Source organism: Lepisosteus platostomus, chromosome 13 (assembly GCF_059453375.1).
Source record: "Lepisosteus platostomus isolate fLepPlt1 chromosome 13, fLepPlt1.hap1, whole genome shotgun sequence".
Classification (NCBI taxonomy): Eukaryota; Metazoa; Chordata; class Actinopteri; order Semionotiformes; family Lepisosteidae; genus Lepisosteus; species Lepisosteus platostomus.
The window spans coordinates 41,932,428-41,951,694 of NC_142623.1; the positions used below are offsets into that span (position 1 = coordinate 41,932,428).

The following is a 19,267-nucleotide window of genomic DNA, read 5'->3' on the forward strand; positions in this document are numbered from 1 at the left end:
TACCGGAATTTAGACAGGGTTTTCGCTGGTTGTCTAGTTTGTGGTGGTAAAAGGTCTTAGGTGACTCAGCACCTTCAATGAATCGACGTTCAGGTTTCGTCTTTAGATCCAGAGAAAATGAACAATTTCACAGATCGGAGAGAGAAAAAATATACAGCAGAGCAGCCTAGCGCTGCGAAATGAACGTGGAAAAGGAATTCATGACACGACTCAAGGAAACCTGCTTCAAGTGTTTATTCTCACAGTCTTCTAAGTGCCAATGTGAGCTGTACATTAGTCGTATAACAGTGCCCAAAGGAGAGGCGTTGGCAGGAGAAGAAAGAGTCTCATCAATGTTTATTAATCATCATCATGATATGATAATGTAATTGCTGTGTTATTTTTAAACCAGCAAAAAAAAACCCACAAGGCAGTTTTGGCTACAGGCACACTTGATTTAATTAGTCACACACATCTGCGTAAAACAACGCGACTGTTTCTGCTATAAACAAGAAAGCAAGTAAGCAAGCAATCAATATGTCAAAGCAGGTCACCTCCCTCGCTTTTGTTGTTTTGCAGTATACTTCATGACAGAAAAAAAAAACTAGGCATTGAAGCTCTAAAGCGAGTCTGTGATGGGAGCTGCATTTGCTTTGTATAACAGTAGAATTTATTTAATCTTTATATTATTACAAGCCAAGGGAAGGCAACTTTAAGCAACAGAACATAGGACTGCAGTTTACATACTTGTGAACTATACAAGTTTTCACCAGGATCCCTCTTTCGAGAGTAGCGTCTCCCAGATTAGACCGACTCTTAAAGATAAGGAAGGGCCTCAGACCATTCTCCACTCTGCAAATGAGGGTTTGCCTTTCAGAGAACACAAACCTGAAGGGACTAGTTGTAATTCTTCCCTTATGTATTTCAAACCTGGATCCCCAGTCTGCAGCAGAAAGCACAACAAATACAATCTGACATAAGGATTAGCATATTATAAAAACAAGCCTGACTACACTGGTAAGCATCTTACTTCTCTGTTATAAGATATTCACCAGTCTTTTTTTTAACTATGTTGTATTCAGTAAAAGAAAATTGACTCAAATCTCTCATTGCAAAAATAAATCGAGCATCTAGACTGATCTAACCTTCATTAAAATGCAGACTGAAAATGAAAAAAAGTGGATTGGATTACATCCCCAGAACACATCCCATTCATTGCATTATCTAGGATACTGAATGTATATTTCTCCCCAGCGTATCAATAATAGCTATAAAAAAGAATACTTTTGGGGAAAAAATGTAATATGTTCTTTTTATGCAAACTCCAGTTTTGATTCACAAAATCAGTCAGTTATGACTCCCTCACTTGAATGGCAGCACCCTATAATTGTGATTGTTTCTCAAGGACTTCCCAGCCAATCTATGAAAAGCAAACAGGTGGCCGCAAAGGAAACAAGCTCTTCCACTCTGTAAAACAGGCTAACTAGCTCCTGCCACTTGCCAGGCTGCAATTATCATATCATTTGTGTTGTAAATCACGCTGGCTCTTGTCATGTTATCATCAACCACACAACAATTATCTGCCATGAATCAACCTGATCTGTTTGCAGACAGAGCTCTGTAGGATCCCAGGACACAGAAGACTCAATGGTAACACTTTCACCACTAGGTTCTTGGACACAACACGGAAGCCGATGTGAATGAAATATTTGGGGCTTGACTGTTTAGGGCCGCTCAATGCCTAAAAGGTTGTAAAGGTGCCTGTTGCCTGTTAAATTCACACTGGGCATTGTCTCAACAAGTGTTTAGACACATAGCTTTAATGGGGAATATCAGTTTGCCAAGAATTTCCAACCCATGCAGGATACAAGTCTTTTACAAACATAATTTTAAATTAGCTTGCAATTATACAGTGCATTTCATTAGATGATGATTTTAAAAAACCAAAGCACAAATATCGATCTAGTTTTTCTGAGGTTTTATCCATATTTAAGATGGCAATTTGAAAACAGTAAATTAGTGACCATTTAGTTTTTTGCAGCTGAAGAAATGGGAATTTTGATCAATTGCTGAATAAATATCAGTCATTCGTCTTTGACAACAGTTCATATTACGTGGAGTACTGCATCATGATCACAAATCCAGGAAACTTTAGATAGAAAACTATTGTGTTATGTGCTGAAGAGGTTGTTTTTTAAGAGAATAGTTGTTCAGCCACAGGAGCACAATATAATCTAATTTCTATTCAAATTCATGCTATTCAAGTATTACTAATACAACACATTTCCGTATGTATTCCTGTGTTTGCAAATGATCTTATCATATGCTAACTGCTGGACATCCGTGAGATGATAGATCTCATGGCCATTTTAGTATTGTGCTGTTAGATATTTTTATACATGCTTTAAAGTAAAACAAGTAAAAAGAGTGAGACAGGTGCAGTGTCTGGTTTATTTCGAATCGTGGTGGTACAGATTTTGAAATTTACATTCCCAAACTAAAAGTGTATTTTTCTAGGACAAACCCAAGCAACGTAATAACCCTGCCAAGCAAGTAGCTGCTTATTCACAAGCATATCGATACTGTGTGTCTTTCGCATAATAAACAACCTGTTGGAACACATATCATAGCAGCATGAGAATGTGGTTTATGTCCACACCCCCAGAAACTTCAAACGTTGCACGCGAAAAAAAAGCTCCAGAAAACAGAACGACAGAAAGTGCAGTGCACACTGTAAAGGGTTCGGCTTTGACGCTCTGGCCTGCGTTTCTTTAACACTGCATTGGAAGCTACAGGGAGCCGCATAGTGATGCAGTGGTCAGCATTGCTTCCTCACTGCGCTGGGGCCCTGGGTTCAATTCTGCACCTGGGGGTGCTGTCTGTGTGGAGTTTGCATGTTCTCCCCAGTTAGTGTGGGTTCTCTCCAAGTGCTCCAGTTTCCTCCCACAGTATGAAAACATATAACTGGCCCTAGGTGCGAGAGTGATGGACGGGTGTTCTGTCCAGCAGTATTCTGCCTTGTGTCTTTCCTTCCTGGGATGGGCCCCAACTCCCCCATGACCCTGAACTGGAAGAAGCAGTTAGTAAATGGATGGATGTTACAGGCAACTGTAAGCCGACCATACTGAGACAATGAGAGAGTTGAGAATCTCATCTTAAATCTCATTTTCACGGAACGGCATGTTATAATATGCAAATACCATCGGGGGTGGGTGGAGGCACAATTAATGTACTTCTACAGTTTGGTCTATCCTTTTCCGGCCTATACATAATTGTGCAGAACTTGGCAACCTTTTTTTGTCTTGGAAGATGCTATAAAAATTAATATTGTATTTTCACGTATGTGTCTTAATCCAGTATTAACAGCAGCTGACACATGTGCCTTTACTTACACCTGCCCCAGTCTCAATTCAGAGCATTATTTTTCAGTTTCTTAAGACTTACCATTGAGTCCATTTAGCTAAGTCACTGAACAACATAACCAGGCGTCTTCCATCAGACTCTCACAGATTCCATCAACAAAACCGATTTGTTTCTGATGTTTTGAAAGCAAGCTGTGATTTGTATCTCTGCAAAGATAGATTGAATATGAATATACAGATCTGGTCCTAATTACATCATTTTTTAAAAAAAAAGAGGCTGTATATTTAAATAAAACACTACTTTAAATGTGTTCTTGCCATCAGCAAAAAGTTTTGTTGAAGCACTAAAATATGTGTCATAGCACAATGACAAATGTGCCCATAAATTAAACAAATTTTCCATTTTATTGATGGAAGTGCAGATTTGTTCCTGATAATTTATGGGGTTCTGGGGCCTGTCTGGAGCTGCTGTCACATTGTACAACAGCTCCGAAACATTAAGAGCTTAACCCTTGAGTCACATACAAGTGTTTTCAGAAACCAGGATTTGTCATCCATTTAGCCCGTGGAAACTGCTTCCACCTGGTCTACAAGCAAATAAGAGAGTCTATAGTACATCTGCAAGGTGCTTGCTGTCTGTATATAGGTCATGTTAAATTACACAAAATTACAAGATATGGGCTGCCAAATTCAGGTGCTTTTATATTTGGCCATAATCCGCATTCAGGACCGTGTTATTGATCAAGTTCTGTAGTTATACTTGCTGAAATGAACTTGAAAAGACAGAATCAAAATCCAAATACGTGATTACTCACGTCCACTATGAAAGCTTTGTCAAACTCCTGCAAGTTTGTGTCTCCCATCATAACTTCTTCTTTCTGTTTCATATCCAACAAAAGAAAGTAAAGGGTGACTTTTGATATGAATGAGGTTAAGACCACACATTGTTTGTATTAATCTAACATGAAAATGAGAAGAAACAGCCCAGAAACCAACCAACCTCCTGTTTTTTTAAATGACACCATAAAGCGAGCACTTAAAAAAGTGTTCATTCTGAAATACTGCATTCAGTGTGTGGAATTCTGCTCCAGCTGTGCAGAGAAACATCTGTAGAGAGTTGTGAGTTTGTGATAACTGGCTGACTAATCCTAAAAGCCTGTCTTGGCAGTGCTCTGTTAATGGTTTCGCCTTTCCCGGAGAATTGTGGAAAGACTAAGTTCTTTGATTTCCAGGACAGGCATAACTTGGTCAGCCCTATTGAACCTATTGAAAGCAACTTATTTTCCCGTTGGGATACTTACAAGTTTGAGTATCCCAAGCTAACAAGGACATCACTGAAGATTTACAGGGAGAAGCTGTTACAGAAGATTACTGTTACATATTGAGTGAAGGTAGAAGAATGCATGTTGATCATGTTTTGAAATAGTATGTGGAGTTCCAATGTTTAAGAATAAATTCTGGACTGATTTGATTTATCTTATTATTAAAATATAACTCCGTGATTTTAGGTTAATTGTAATGTTTTGGTTATCGGTTAAATGATTTTAGCATTAATTCACTCATAATTCATGACCGATCGGGATACAATCGACTAACTTGGACTATTGCATAAACATTAAATCTCCTCATTAGTGAGAGAGCTGATTGGTGATGAGGTAATTTAACTAGTTTAATGGTAAACCTGGAGAAAATCAAACAAGACCTATCAAGAGGACAATGCCTTTGTGTCATCTGTGATTTGGAGGAACACCTCAGGTTGGTTCGCCAGCTGTGGAGACAAAGCCTATTTGGAGATGGAGCAATGTTTGGTGTAGAGACCACCCTGGAGGACATCAGCAGGTATGGTCCAGGTTTTCTCATTGCTAATGTGCTAATCGTTGTGCACAAGTGACCTTTCCGTGGAGAGATCCAACCGCGATGGTCTGTGCAGGATGGCTAGTCACTGCAGAGGTTGTCTCTGTGTGCAGCCTGACAGGACAGCGCGACACTGATCAAGTCCTGGGGCCTCACTGGCTGCCCTGTGAAATCATGTGCTGCTTCACAATTTCATGATATAAAAAAAATCAACAAATTTAATCATTCCTTTTTCTATTAGTTTTTTAGATAATCATTTGATGCAAATTAGAGGTCTACAGCCTTCAGCTCCCCCATTTTCCACAGAGTGCTAATAGTCTTTAAACAAGGGAATTATCATTTATCTCCTCTAGTATAATATCAGCACTCATTAAAGCGATCATAGCAACCTTTGATGATGAGGCTTCTAACTCAAACACTCCACAGAGGGCCAGGTTTTCTAAACGGGCAGTTGTCATGGTACCTTCAGCTGGTCTTGACATGCTGCATGTGAAGGGAGAAACAGGTTAATTCCACGCTGAAAAGTAAAACAAATGAAGTGTGAAGTGTCGTTCAGATGTTTCAGACTCTTGACAGGCTGATATCCCATATGCCACAGGCCCATTTTTGTCAGACACTGTACTGTTCTTATCTGGCCCGTTAGATGTCCTCATCAGAAACAAAATGAGGTTTAAATGTCTTTTTAGCTCACACAGTTTTAGCAATTAAAATAACAGTTATTCCCGGTGAGAACAGATTATTTTGCTAATTTTACACGCAGGAACATAAGAATTAAGAAAACTATTCGACTCAATAAATGACTAAAGAATTATTTATGCGATTTTGTGCCTTCATTGTTACAAAAGAGGAAGGACTCACTCATTGTATATGACAGAAAAATGGCTTCATTCACACCACCACTGCAGAGGGTGAATCAGGTGTCTGAAACATGTGTTTCTCTCATGCACAATGAGGTTTCAGAACTCATCTTCCTGGAGTCCATAGACCTCTCCGGTTCATGCTACAAAAACCAGCAGCCTCATTTAAAACTCTTCCCCGAATAAGCGGGCTAAGACCATCTCTTCTGAAACGAGACTGACAATGTTAACCACGATGTTACTGGGAAGTTAAGACCACGACAGTCTGGTTTGGGCCCAAAGGAGTCCTCAACACTCGCAAAGAATCGCCTCAAAGCAGCACAGAGACCCCCCCGCTTCTTACACCTAGGATTCTGTTCTAATTTTGGGAAAGCTCTGTTTATGTCTGCTGTCTCATTATGCTCTGTATTGCCCACTAGGGGAACAATACATCAAATCTTTTGGGATGTCAATCAAGCGATTAATGGAGATGCGAGTGTGTCTTCTAACACTATCAGTTTCAGCATGCACATGAGGGAGCTCCAGCATGAGAAGTGTTTTAGGGGAAAGCAATCACCTTGGCATAACCCGGATCCATCTGACAGGCCCCATCAAAACAGCCAACAGCTGGATCTCTTTTGGTAAATAATCCCAGCTCAGGGCGGCAGTCTGGGTTTCTGGAGACCTTCCTGTCCTCTTCAGACGATCTTGCTGCCACCTCTACCTGACATGGAGCTCCCTGGGGACGGCGCTTACAAAACCAAGCGCACGCAAAAGGTTAACGTGCAGAGCAGCTGTGCGAAGGAGAAAGATCTGATTTCAACACAGTCATTCAAACCCCGCCCGAGGCTTCCTGGTGTGAAATGTGTCTTCTTTACAGACCGTAACACCCATTCTGAAACAGGAAAATCAGCACGGGGCAGGGCAAATCCCCAAACCCTTACAGTGCTATTTTGTTTAAAGAAATGTACTTGTCAGTTCATTAAGGAAACCATTTCAACATTTTTTTTTTACTTCTGTAAGGTTCAAATCACGAAACCTAGAATTACAAATTGGGCTACAGGTGTAAACTTTCTTTTGTATTTACTGTTGCAATAAACTACTGAGGATGAGGAGCACTACAAACATGCAGTAAGCACTCCTGAGGAACCTAGCAGTAAATGCAATTTAAATGAAGTACATTAGCTGTGTTTATTATCAATAATACATGAAAGTGCATAAACTTAAGTTGCACAATTAATCCATTTTAGATAGGGCTTTTAATAAACCAGCAAAAATAATAGTCCTGAAGCACTGAACAGAGATGAAAATAAAAATTAAAAAGGAACACAAATCAAATCAAATTCAAGGAAAACATGCAAATAAAAACTCTATGCAAGTGAATACAGGGCATGATTATATCCAAACTAACCATTCAAGAGAGTCGGTGCTCTGAAGGCCATGTTTGAAAATGGTATTATGATGTGACTTTAGAAACAGGGACAAGAGGAGCCTTCCTTCCAAATGACGGCAAATGATTTAAAAGATCAGGAGCTTCAATAGCAAAAGCTCAGCCATCTCCACAACCTCAGAACACAGAGCTGCATTCTGGGACAGGCGACACTGACGTGGGATGCATGGAATAAACACATTTTTATCATGTGGAGCTTTTTGTCACAGGCAGGATCATAAAGCCAGCCCTGAAACAATCAGGAAGGTAGAAGAGTTGAATAAATCTTAAATAACGTACTCAGTCGGGATTATATTTCACTGCATTAACTAAATGAACCCTCTTGCGGAGAACCGACAGGAAGTTTTCAGAAACTCTTGCTTTTTCTTCTGATTTTTCTAGCTGCTTTAACCAGTTCATGGTCGCAGGGGAACCACAGCCTGTCCCAGCAAGCATGGGGTGCAAGGCAGGGTACAGGCAGTCCATCACAGGGCACACACACTCACACCAGGAACCATTTTCCCAGAAGCCAGTTCACCTGCCAGCATGTTTTGGGGCTGTGGGAGGATAGGACCAGAGCACCTGGACGAAACCCATGTGAACACAGGAAGAACCATCAGTACAAGCTCCACACAAATAGCACTGCAGGTCTGGAATTGAACACAGGGCCCCAGCACTCAGAGGCTGCAATGATAACCACTGTGCCAGCATGCCACCCAAATCAACAGCAACATGCTTATGTTATTCCACTACAGTGAGCTATGAAAAGACCTGCCAGGCCCCTGTTCCTGGCACCCTGTTAAAACGTGCCTTAAAAATCACCCGACGCTTTCCTCTGGCACACACAGGAAGGAAACGTTACAAGACATCAGAAGACACCTGCCCCGTTTGTTTTTCTGTCAGAATACAGCCCGTTCCAAGCTGCAATAAAGGTAATGAGCATTTTCCATTCTGCGCGGGTCTGCTACGGTGGTTGGGTTTCACAGCACCCTCACTTAATTGCTCTAAGCATGTAACCATATAATCAGCGATGAACTAGCATAAACACTTGTGGTTTTAGAATACCACTGGCACCCCATTAAACCAGAGTAACAGACACACCTGACAGGCTGCGGCACTATTATGTCACTTCAATGTATTTCTGTCTTGTAGTGGAGAGTGGGAAGGTAAAAAACGATTATTAAATGACGTCAGCCCTGAGGCAGAATAGAGGCTTATCGAAACACTCTCCACAGGGGAGAGTACAGTACGCTTAAAGACAGGATGATGGTGGCCCTGTTGCTGGGTGTAACAGCTGTTTATTTACCACAGCTGTCTTGATTGAGTTAAATATACACAATACTCCCTTAAGATGTCTTCCTGAATTAGTGCCACCTCCCTGCATCCTTATGAAGATCATTATTTGTAATGAAGAGACACTGTAATTAGCTGTGGAAAGGCTTTGAGACTCGGAAAGCATTCCAAGTTGTTGCTGAGGTTGAGTAAAGTCAGAGGGTCGCAGGGACTTCAATTATTGATGTCTGTCTGTCTTGTACGCTTTGCAATGATTGCTTGTCCTTCTAGGAAAGATTAATAAAGAAAGTTCAGGAAAGTCTCATATTATTTACGTACATGGTTTTCAATCCGTCCTACAAAGCATTTGTCTGTGAGACAGGCTGCATTGTAAACATATAATTAAACCATTAAACCATCCGCCCGTTTTTTCCAAGCAATTCTGTTATTTTTATTTATTTAAACCCCAACCCTACGGGAGAGTAAACAAAGAAGCAATTACAGAACAAACCGGAGCACTGACACAGAAAGAAAACAGAGCACTTCTGGAGATACACAGCGCACATCACAGTGTTTTGGTTAAAAAGCAAAGGAGAGAGAAAAGAAAAATAATAGGGAGAAACATACAGACAGACAACGAACTTGAAACATCACATCACCAGTATCGCAATAGTATTTTCAAGGATACTCCATGAGGGTTTAGAAAAAGTAGATCTTTGTGAAGATGGATAATGGGTAGGAAAAAGAGAGTACAGTTAAGGGGTGAATGTTCAAAATGGAGTGCTGTTATGAGCGGAGTACTAGAGGGATCTGAATGGGGACCATGCAAATGTAAAGTAAATTGAAAAAGATTCAGACAAAACTCAAGACTAGTCTAATACCTGGGAGCAGACATTTAATTCAGACAAATACAAAATGTTACAGAGGAAGAAACATAAACTCCAAATATAATATAGAAAAACACTCAGGTTGAAGAAACTACATAGAAAAGACTTGGGTATTTATGCATTCACATCAGTTTTTATTTTCTACACTATCTGGAGAGTAAAAAACAAATACAAACATTATATTATAAAGATAAAAGTGCAGACATTGAATCAAGGTATGTTACATTAAAATCCTAAAATACAGTAACAAGAGATTATTTAGAAAACTGTGCATAACTGTGACCCCCCAACACTACAAGAAACATACTGCTGTTCTGGAATCAGTGCACTAACAGGGACACTGATGAATTAGTAATGGACTACACTGACAAAAAAAGACAGCAAGGGGGCCTGATTCAAATATTTAAATTCCTCAAAGGCACTAACCAAGTCAGTGGGAAAGGGAAATGCACTTTGGACTGAGAACAGGAAGCGCTCCTTTACACAAAGAGAGACAGGAGGATGGAACACACTACCAAAAGCTGTCGAATCCAGTGCCCTGACTTCCTTCAGGAAACTGTTGAACAAGATCCTCAGACCAATTAACTAATATCAACTTCAGAAGCTAGACTGGCAGTATGGCCTCCTCTTGTTTGTTTGTAACCTTGAAAATGAATAGTATTTTTACAGAACAAAAAAAAAAAATGTACACCTACAAGCAGCAGCAGCTCTGCCAAAAAGGTTTTAGAAGGCTTAACCTCTCTCAGCTTAAGAGAAAGCCACTCCGTTTTTAAAAGCAACTGCAACTGCCTGCACTGTGTAGCTTTACTCAGAAAGTCAAAAGCGAAATGAGGAAGTAAGAGGAAGTCTAGAAGGGAGACCCCTCCTACAACCCATTACCATGACCAGTGTACCTCTACAGACATACCTTTACTGAATCCTTCACAGAAAACTGGGGCATTTCTATAGAGACCTGTAGGTGACCTTCTTAAGCGCTCCCCCAGGAAACAAACTTGAAAAAACTCCTCCAGCCCTCGAACCTGAACCAGGCTGGCACCATCCTCCTTAATTGGACAAGACCAATATGCGCAAAATGAACATAAAACGAGATATAAACAAACAGATCTCAACACATTCCTCTTAGTGAGAACAGCAGAAATACGGGGTTTGTTTAACTCGAGGTTTATCCGTTCCCTGCCATCTCTGAGCGCAAAACAGTGCAATTGTTAAAACACCTACGTGCACCCAACCATCTGCTACTCTGTTTACACCTCCCGGTTTCCAGGACGACGCCAGGGAGGCAGGTAGGATTAAGTGTTGCAGCAGTGAAGGAGCAGAAGTGACCGACAGGATGGAGGACACAAAAGGGGCCTGTTTAGAAAACAGCGCCCGTTCCGTTCAGACGTGTGAAAATAAAAGAATATCCGAAGGGTCGGAGTACACCTCTTTTCATGCATGTCAGACGGGCAGACTTAAACGTGCAGGCCTTAAAGGGCAGTATCAGGCAGAGTAGCAGACCTGATCCCAAGCTTACACTATTGATGTAAGAGATAAATTGCTGTCCTACGAATTATACTTACAAAATATTCCCTTAGGTTTGAATTGTATACGATTTGAATGTCGAATGCAACGTATACGTAGACACATTATAAATGCAAACACAAATGAGTATTGGCTCCAGGGGCATTTGCTGTAGTTTTAGTGCCTCTCCCCATATATATATATACTGTATACACTTATTTCATCTGTGTAGAGAATTACAGTCAAGCATACTGGTACTGCGAGATGTCAGTAGAATGAACTAGACTATTTCTGCTCTGACCTGCATGAACACTCGGTGTGGAACAGCGGGACATTTCGGGAAAGGCACTCGAAATAGAGTGCAAACCACACAGACACAATCTTAGCAGTAATGTGCTAAATTGCAGCAAGGCTGCTTATCACTTGCACACAATATTAAACTCGCCAAAATTGCACACATTAAACTCGCCCAAAACGCTTGTGCTACCTTTCATGAACTGTACATTATATTTGAGAAAATTAACCATTTCCCTACTGTGGTAAATAAGGCATCTCAATTACCTTTATTACTGTCGGGTTTGGATACAGCAGACCCTCATTGTCTGTCTAACAAGAATGGTTTGCACAGACATTTTATTTCACAGTTTATGTGCAGAACAGCTGATAATGAGACTTTCTATTGTGAAAAGGTGAGGAGAATGTTGCAAACTCACACCTCTACGTAGCTCCAGGCTTGAAAAATTAGCAGGTGTGGATCACAGTGCATAGATGCGTGAGGTATTAATTCTCCAGCTGGTATAACCAATGGCCTCCAACCCTAAAATCGTTCTACATGATTAAATAACATATGCAGATATTGGCATCCACTGGAAAATCAAATTATATTGCATTTAAAATGGTCACAGTTATATGGAGTGGAGATGTCTCACTTGAGGACTGACTTGAAAACGATTTGTCGGCATACAAAATATGATCACCAATACAAACATCCTTCTCAGACATAAGTGCTAGATTGGAAATGACTACACAGAGCAGGACATGTCTGCCATTCTGTTTACAAAACTTTGGTCAATGGTTAATGAAAGATACATTTGTGCGATTTTTGTGCCACATATGACAGAACAAATGGGGTGAATGTTGATCTCCCTGACTTGGTAATTTCGATAACTTTAGTATGTATGCGAGTATAAACAACATTATTCAAGTTAGACAAAAAAAAAGATACTTTTATCGCGAACTATTTTTGAAAGATTAAATGATTAAATATTTAGTCCAAACTTTTTTAATATGCTACTTTAATTTGAAAGTCATTCACCAATATAAGCAACGGATACTTAATTATAATAATAAATACAGTAATGAGTACTGTGTTTCATTGAACTATACGGATTTTCCATTGCCATGTGATCTACATGTAAAATACAAAGTTCCCTAAGTTTCGACGGCTGAAAGTAAAAAATGACATAAAAAAGCCGCTGAAATTTTTAATTTAGACCTGGAAGGCTCACTCACGAACAATATTTAAAATTTTATTTATTTTTTTGTCACAGCATGGGATTTTAGGCGTGCGTGCATACATACATTCAGCGACCTCGTGGGGTTTTATTTCACTCAGGTGTGCGGTCGTGCACCCCGGAAATGCAGTTGCACGTGTAAACCGGCGCTAAACGCGCAGGCCAGTGTGGCTGGGATCAAACACCCCGCTCCTCACCTGACATCAGCAGGGATCACTACAGGTGCTGGGATAAGACCCGCTGATCCGGGTGTTTGAAGAGCACTAGGTGACAAGCAGCTCTGTTCAAGGTGAGTCCTCGAGTGGGAGTGTCTGACGGAGCTGGGCCCTTGTACGCATATTTTTCACCACGTTTTCTTTTCGAGTTTTACAGAGAGACGGTGGCTTCTTTTCTGTGCCGGATAATCCCCTAATGAATTTTTTTAAGTGTTTTTTTTTTTCCCCGCAAAGGTGCCTTGGTGCAAACTGACCAGAACGTTAGAGAGACAACGTTCGCGACGCAAAGCTAGTGACAAAAAGCACCAGACGCTCACCTTCGTGCGCCATTGATGCTCACTGCGTTGTGGGAAAACTGGATATTTCAGCCATGTCTGGGGTCACTCGTAACACGGCAGGGGTGCGGGGGGTGAGAGCTGTGTCCGTGCGCGTTAGCTGCAAAGGAACGGCGTAATCTGTAAAAGCCAAAACATTGTGCTTCATCTTCCCACTTTTTGTGTGGAATTAACCTTTACTCACCTCTCCTTAGGGTGGCAGCGCTGCAGAGTTGGGAACTGACTCGAGATTCTGAAAGCCTGGGCTCAAACTCGCACGTTTTTAGTGCTACTTCCCTCAAAACAAAATCTTTTGGCAAACGATGAACACAGTTTTGTTTTAGAACAGAAAAGAAAAAAATGTTATATATAAGAAAAGTAATCACAGTTGCTGTTTAAGAGTGGCTAGCTCATTTATTCTGAAAGCAGATGAAAAGAGGTTTTAAACTCAATAAACTCAAACCAAGGTGTCTATCCTAATAGAACTGTCATAGTATTCTCACTAAGAATCTCACAAATATACTAGGGTCTGATTTATCTCAAATATGACAACAATATACGAAAAACATACCAAGACCTCTTTCTATACTATAAATACTGAGGACACATTTTTATTTTTTCTGTCCTACAATGTTATTTCTCTTTTTGTCCCTGTCATATGAAGAGATTTTGACTTTTTTTTCCACAGCTACGTAAAGGAGTCACTGACCTTGACTCATTTTTTGTCCAAACGAGAAATAAAGCTGAGTAGCACCCAGAGTGACCTGACAGGTAATGAACATTCGCCTTAACCTCCAATTTACATCCCAAAATAGATTAAATGTCAGGTATGCGCCGCTCCATAGTCTGCAACTGAGAACGAGGCAACACAACATCCGGTGACTGAAGCGGCCATATTACATTGTAAACAATGAGACTAGTGCATCTCTTTTAATCCAAAAGAAACATCGCTCTCGATTTTGAGACAAATACTACTCGTTAACTCTGCATGCAGATCACATTTCTACGGTTGATTGTTTGCTGCACAACCTGTAATTATTTGCTCCCACATCGCATTACCTTAGTCATTACTGTGACTAGTGAGCAGGAAGGGCCGTATCAAGTCGCAATTTGTGGGAACTCTCGCCCTCGCCCGTGATGAGACCGGGTGTTTGCAACAACATGGCAACTTACTGTATTTTTACAATGTTCACGATTTTGTGCCTAATTCGAAATTTGTAGATGTTTTCAATGAAAGCATTGAATTTATTTTGATACTGAGATTTAATAAACCTGTCTGAGAAATTGGCACTGCAGTTTCCCTTCAATGAGGGAGTTTTGTAAGTGGTAAAGAACCTCCTTTCAATTTTAGAGACTGAAATATTATTGGATTCATGTTTTGTTTTACAAGAACATTAGAGAAAGTGTAGCACTTGGCATCTAGTGTCAGGACCGCACACGTCTGCCAGGTCTACTATGGCAGAAGAATCCAGTAACATAGTAAACAAAACGTACAGTACATAGAAACCGTGGGGAACTATCGTAAAGCAAAGTAAATACGTAGTTATCATCACGCGAAAACTTCGACCAAGCCCTTTAAGATTTCCCACGGTCCGCTCATAAAGGACAAAATTAAAACACCCACATAACATTTGATCATAAAATCGCAGGGGTCTTAAGAAAAACGCAAGAGAGGTCGGACCTCAGTATAAGGCCCACACGGCCCTCTCTCGCAGCAGCCCGGGTTGCACCGTGCACCTCAGAAGAAACAGTGCCATCTACTGATCTATAAATACCTCCGTGTGCAACCCCGGAGTTTCCCTGGGGGTCTCCCACGCTGCCCATTGCCACTGCAGTCTCCGAATCTGCGTGAAGTCGAGGTATTTGGACGTGCCTGCCAAAATATTAACAGAGCAGAGCAACACCATGCGCCGAAAACAGCGCGGCGTTTTCTTACAACACCTACACACGGACCGTGCGTATTTATAGGACCGTCTTCCTACACGTTCGGCACGGTTTTAAAAGCGCTTCCTTCTAATAAATGGTGAAATGTGAACACGTTTGGCGCTTTTTTTCCCCCTGTTATTTTATAGATGGGCATAGAGGATTTGAACGTCACACTTCCAGCCGCAACATTAAAGACGCCAGCACACGTATACCAGAGATGCCCACCTCTTATCACTGGGAGACCAACTGGGCTGGAAGTTCCTTGTTACGCGAAAGCAGTGTAGATCTGGCGATTATTACATACCTGAAAGAAGATCGCCGGGCGGGGGGGAAGTGGGCTTCGTTTGATGAGTAACCGTAGTGTAGCCAGTCTGTGATTTTATTTTTCAAACGCTCACTTTTTAAATGATGGCCAGCACATTCCTTCCCAAACGTAAAACAAAATACAGACCGAAAGGCGAGTCAAATGGACGATATTTAAAAGGCGTTTCTTTTTTTTTCCCTGGGTCCAAATCCCACAGCCCAGCACACGCTGCAGAGAAGCAACTTCGCAACAGTTAATCCCGGAGCCCCAGGAGACGCGCTTAGCTCGGTGCGCCCGGGTCTCCCCGGGTAATGAGGATAATAAAGGCTGCGAGGTTTCCTTTTGCAGGAGGCTGACTGCGAGCCGGGACCTGCAGCTGACGGCTTTGTATGGAAAATGACCCGACACGATCCCATTCACTCGCGGAGGAGAGGGAATTACCAGCTCGGCATTCCGAAACCGTCCTGCTCCGGAGCTGTAGCGGCCGTCCTGGTGCTTTCGAGCAGGGGATTCAGAGCCACAGCGAATAAACACTTAGCACCCAGACACGTTGACAGCAAATATGTCATATAAGACATAAAATGACCGATGCATTTAAAGCGATCAAAAACTAAACAGGGCATTTTACAGTTTATTGTATTTAAAATAGATATTTCAGTCGTCAAACGCTATCATTGTCTTGAATTCGAATTATGCGTCAAATCCGATTTTTTAGTTTACTTTCGCTGCGTTTTTCTAGGTTTATCTATTTTTAATTTGGATAATGTTTGCAGAATTCGTCGTATCCTTGTACGTTGGTTAGATTAACGATCTGCTTCTCACGTTTTTTATATTTTTTATGAGGCTTTGCGTCAAAACACGAATAGGTACAAACGTGCATGTTGTCTGTACGTTCACATCGGATCCTGGTGTACAAGTTAGACAACGTGAAAGCAAATTAAGACCGCTTATTACAGTCTTCACTACAACACAATCTATTAGATGATATGCAACAATATTTCAAACCATTCCATGAAAATCAAAAGCCATTACTTGATTCCTATATTTTTACCAATTAGAAATTAACTATTTAACGGTTTAGTGGTGGAGGGCAGTGTGGGGTCGTTGGTGTAATTTGGACCTGAAAGTCTTTTAACTAAGATGGAATTTTATCTGTGAAAATAAGAAAGATGAACTCTTCCCCCACACATTTTAATTTCACAATGAATACACATGACAATGGAACGATCATTCTGCAAAGTACAACAATCAAATGCTTAATTCAATCCTGAAGATGTACAGTATTGATAATCTCCGATGAAGAATTCGGAGTAGGTCCACACCTGAAACACACGTGTGATGTATTCAGTCTGCTGACACAATCGACTGGGTTTTAAATGTTGAAAAGGGAACAAACTTTTCTGAATCTGCAACAGAGTATTTGGATAAATGTCTGAATAACAAAGAAAAAAAAACTTGTTGCCTGAACAACAAATAGTTGAAATCACAGATTCAGGATCGGTGTCAGAAAACGAATATGAATACTTTTAATTGGCGCGGCCGGTTTTTGTCGCTGTAGCACGCTGTACTTTGTAAAAACATGCACAACCCTTTTCTAGTATGTTCATGCATTTCAAAGCTCTTCGAGATGTCGCTGATCTGGAAAACTGCTACATTTCTTATGGAAAACCAAAACTAATTGGAGCCGACTTCACAGTTTCCAAAGGAAGGCTGTCTGCCCGATTGGTGTATACGAGTGAATTATCCCCACACGCTAACATTAGAGAAACCTCTGGAGTTCACCTCGTCGTTTCAGACTGCAGCTCTCTGTCGTGCAATCTTAAATCGCCTGTCGTTCCCGTTCTGTATGAAAAGCGCACTCATGTGTTTGGACAGCACACACGAAAAAGCCTGAGGCGCAAAGCCGGATTGACACATTAGCCCAAAATATGAAAGAGCAGTTTCACAGAGCTATCTGAAGCCTGGCGTTGCTGAGGTAAATGGTACTGTAAATCAAATCACTTAATTTTAATTGTTGTAAGTCTTTCAGATGAGGAGTGATCTGCGGGTTTAGCTATTTATAAAAGAGATACGTATGTCTCTAACACACCTTAGTTCATTTCGCTAAATATATCAAATACTGGACTGATTTTTGGTACTGTACTTTTTTTTTATATTTAAGCGTACAGGCCAACGCCACCACGTTATTCATTTCCCAAATATATGTTCTTTTGAAAAACGCTAGCGTTCTGGCTGGTTGGCGCAGAACAAACCAAAACTTAAACTACGTTTTTTAAACTACATTGCAAAAGAAGCTGTTGATAATTAGCATAACAATATTACCTAACAAAGCAGAAGGGCGTATAAAAAGGGCAACGGGGTTTTTTGTGGTTTAAATATATTCCAATATTTCAGCACCTGATAATCATTAGCGCGCCGCCGCAATTCCAGTTTACTGGGGTGGGTTTGAACAGCACGAAAATAATCACACATAAATAAGTAAAAATTGACCTTTATTGTATTATTAGCTGTGGACTAAAGCTAAGCACGCAAGGTTAAAGCTTCTTTTAAAATTGTAACTGTGTTCTTAAACGTAAACACCCCGGTTTTGAGGCTTTAGAGACAGTGACGCAGGTCAGGTCTAGTACCTGGGGTCGCAGGTGCAATTCGGAGTCGCGGCTCAGCGGAACTGCGTGACGTTTCACAAAACCAGCTGCGAAAAGACACTTCACCACCTGCGCAGGAGAGCAGCCTAAAGGAAACTTTATAAGACAAAGTTGAATGTAGTTGGCGAGGGGATTCAGGTAAGGCACCTGGAATTTCAAACACCCTTTACAGACGTCAGTTATGCAGATCTCTGCTGGCCAACAGGTAGTCCTCCCCGGAGTTGAAGGTAGTGATGGCCTTTTGCTATCGACCCCTTTGGTCCCAGATTGTTCGGTGGCCTACTGAGCACCCACGCAGTACGTTACCATTAAATGCAACAGGAATATTATTATTATTAAGTGCATTTCCAGAAACAAACGTCAGTGTGCTTGATTTAATTTGCCTTTAAAACAAATATATTAATAGCATCTCGTGAGAGTCTGAAATGTAACAACATACCAAACATATATACTACTATATGGGAACAAGTAATTTTTAGGTTTATTCCCCGCTGAAAAGAGAAGAGAAAAAACACAACGTTTCGGACGTGGTGCCTTCTTCAGGTGTGGCTGGTCAGTCGATCTCGGAAAGGTGAGGGATTCCGGCACCTGGGTGATTTGATTTGAGCCAAAACGTCGTATTCCCCCGCCGAGGTTTTCAGTATTTTCTGTTTGTACCTGTGACGTCCCGGTGATTTTCATGGCGGTCGTGAGCGCATGAAGCCTTATTTCGGACAAGTACGGGTTAGGGTTGTCTTCTCCGCAGCGTGAACAGTGTATATCCTTTTATTTATTTGTCCTAAATCTGAAACACAAAGGAATAGGTGTCCTATTCTCTGTCCTATCTTCCGAGACAGAGCTACATCTTCAACCAAGCAGTCGAGCTTGTCTCCGGCCTTCTTGTTTCGGGCGTGTGGCCAGAATTGTGATCGTAACAGATGTTTGAGGCAGACTAGTTTGCTTTATTCGATAGAAGGTAAAATATGTCAGTTTACAACGTCAGTACAAGTCGATGCACAAAGCCTCTTACCTTTCCTGTAAATCATGATCATAAATATTACTTTCTATGTAAGCAATAACTAAAATTGTGTTCAATTATTAGATATCAATGGACTTATAGACCTAGTAATTGGAAGCAGCAATACTATTGGGGTAGTATTTTAATCTTTACCGTACTCATTTCAAATATTCTTGTCTTGCTGCCAATTTTTAATAATCAAGGTTTTACAAAATGCAATCAAGACACATTTA

At 40.9% G+C, this 19,267-nt stretch overlaps 2 long non-coding RNA genes across 4 annotated transcripts; one reads left to right on the forward strand and one right to left on the reverse strand.

Annotated features, from left to right (window-relative positions):
* Nucleotides 1-218: 218 nt before the first annotated feature.
* Nucleotides 219-18,104, reverse strand: LOC148650677 (uncharacterized). 3 transcript variants are annotated; one of them, XR_015926188.1, is made up of 9 exons: nucleotides 15,393-18,104; nucleotides 13,872-14,014; nucleotides 13,368-13,472; nucleotides 13,166-13,283; nucleotides 6,609-10,662; nucleotides 5,585-5,678; nucleotides 4,157-4,219; nucleotides 3,424-3,548; nucleotides 219-3,046 (listed from the first exon to the last, which is right to left on the reverse strand). It is a non-coding gene; the product is annotated as an uncharacterized LOC148650677 (long non-coding RNA). The 3 variants fall into 3 exon arrangements; XR_015926187.1 differs by having other exon boundaries at nucleotides 6,609-6,782; nucleotides 13,872-18,104; XR_015926186.1 differs by having other exon boundaries at nucleotides 13,872-18,104.
* LOC148650678 (uncharacterized) lies at nucleotides 12,795-15,695 on the forward strand. The gene is made up of 3 exons (XR_015926189.1): nucleotides 12,795-12,922; nucleotides 13,851-13,933; nucleotides 15,610-15,695. It is a non-coding gene; the product is annotated as an uncharacterized LOC148650678 (long non-coding RNA).
* Nucleotides 18,105-19,267: the final 1,163 nt, after the last annotated feature.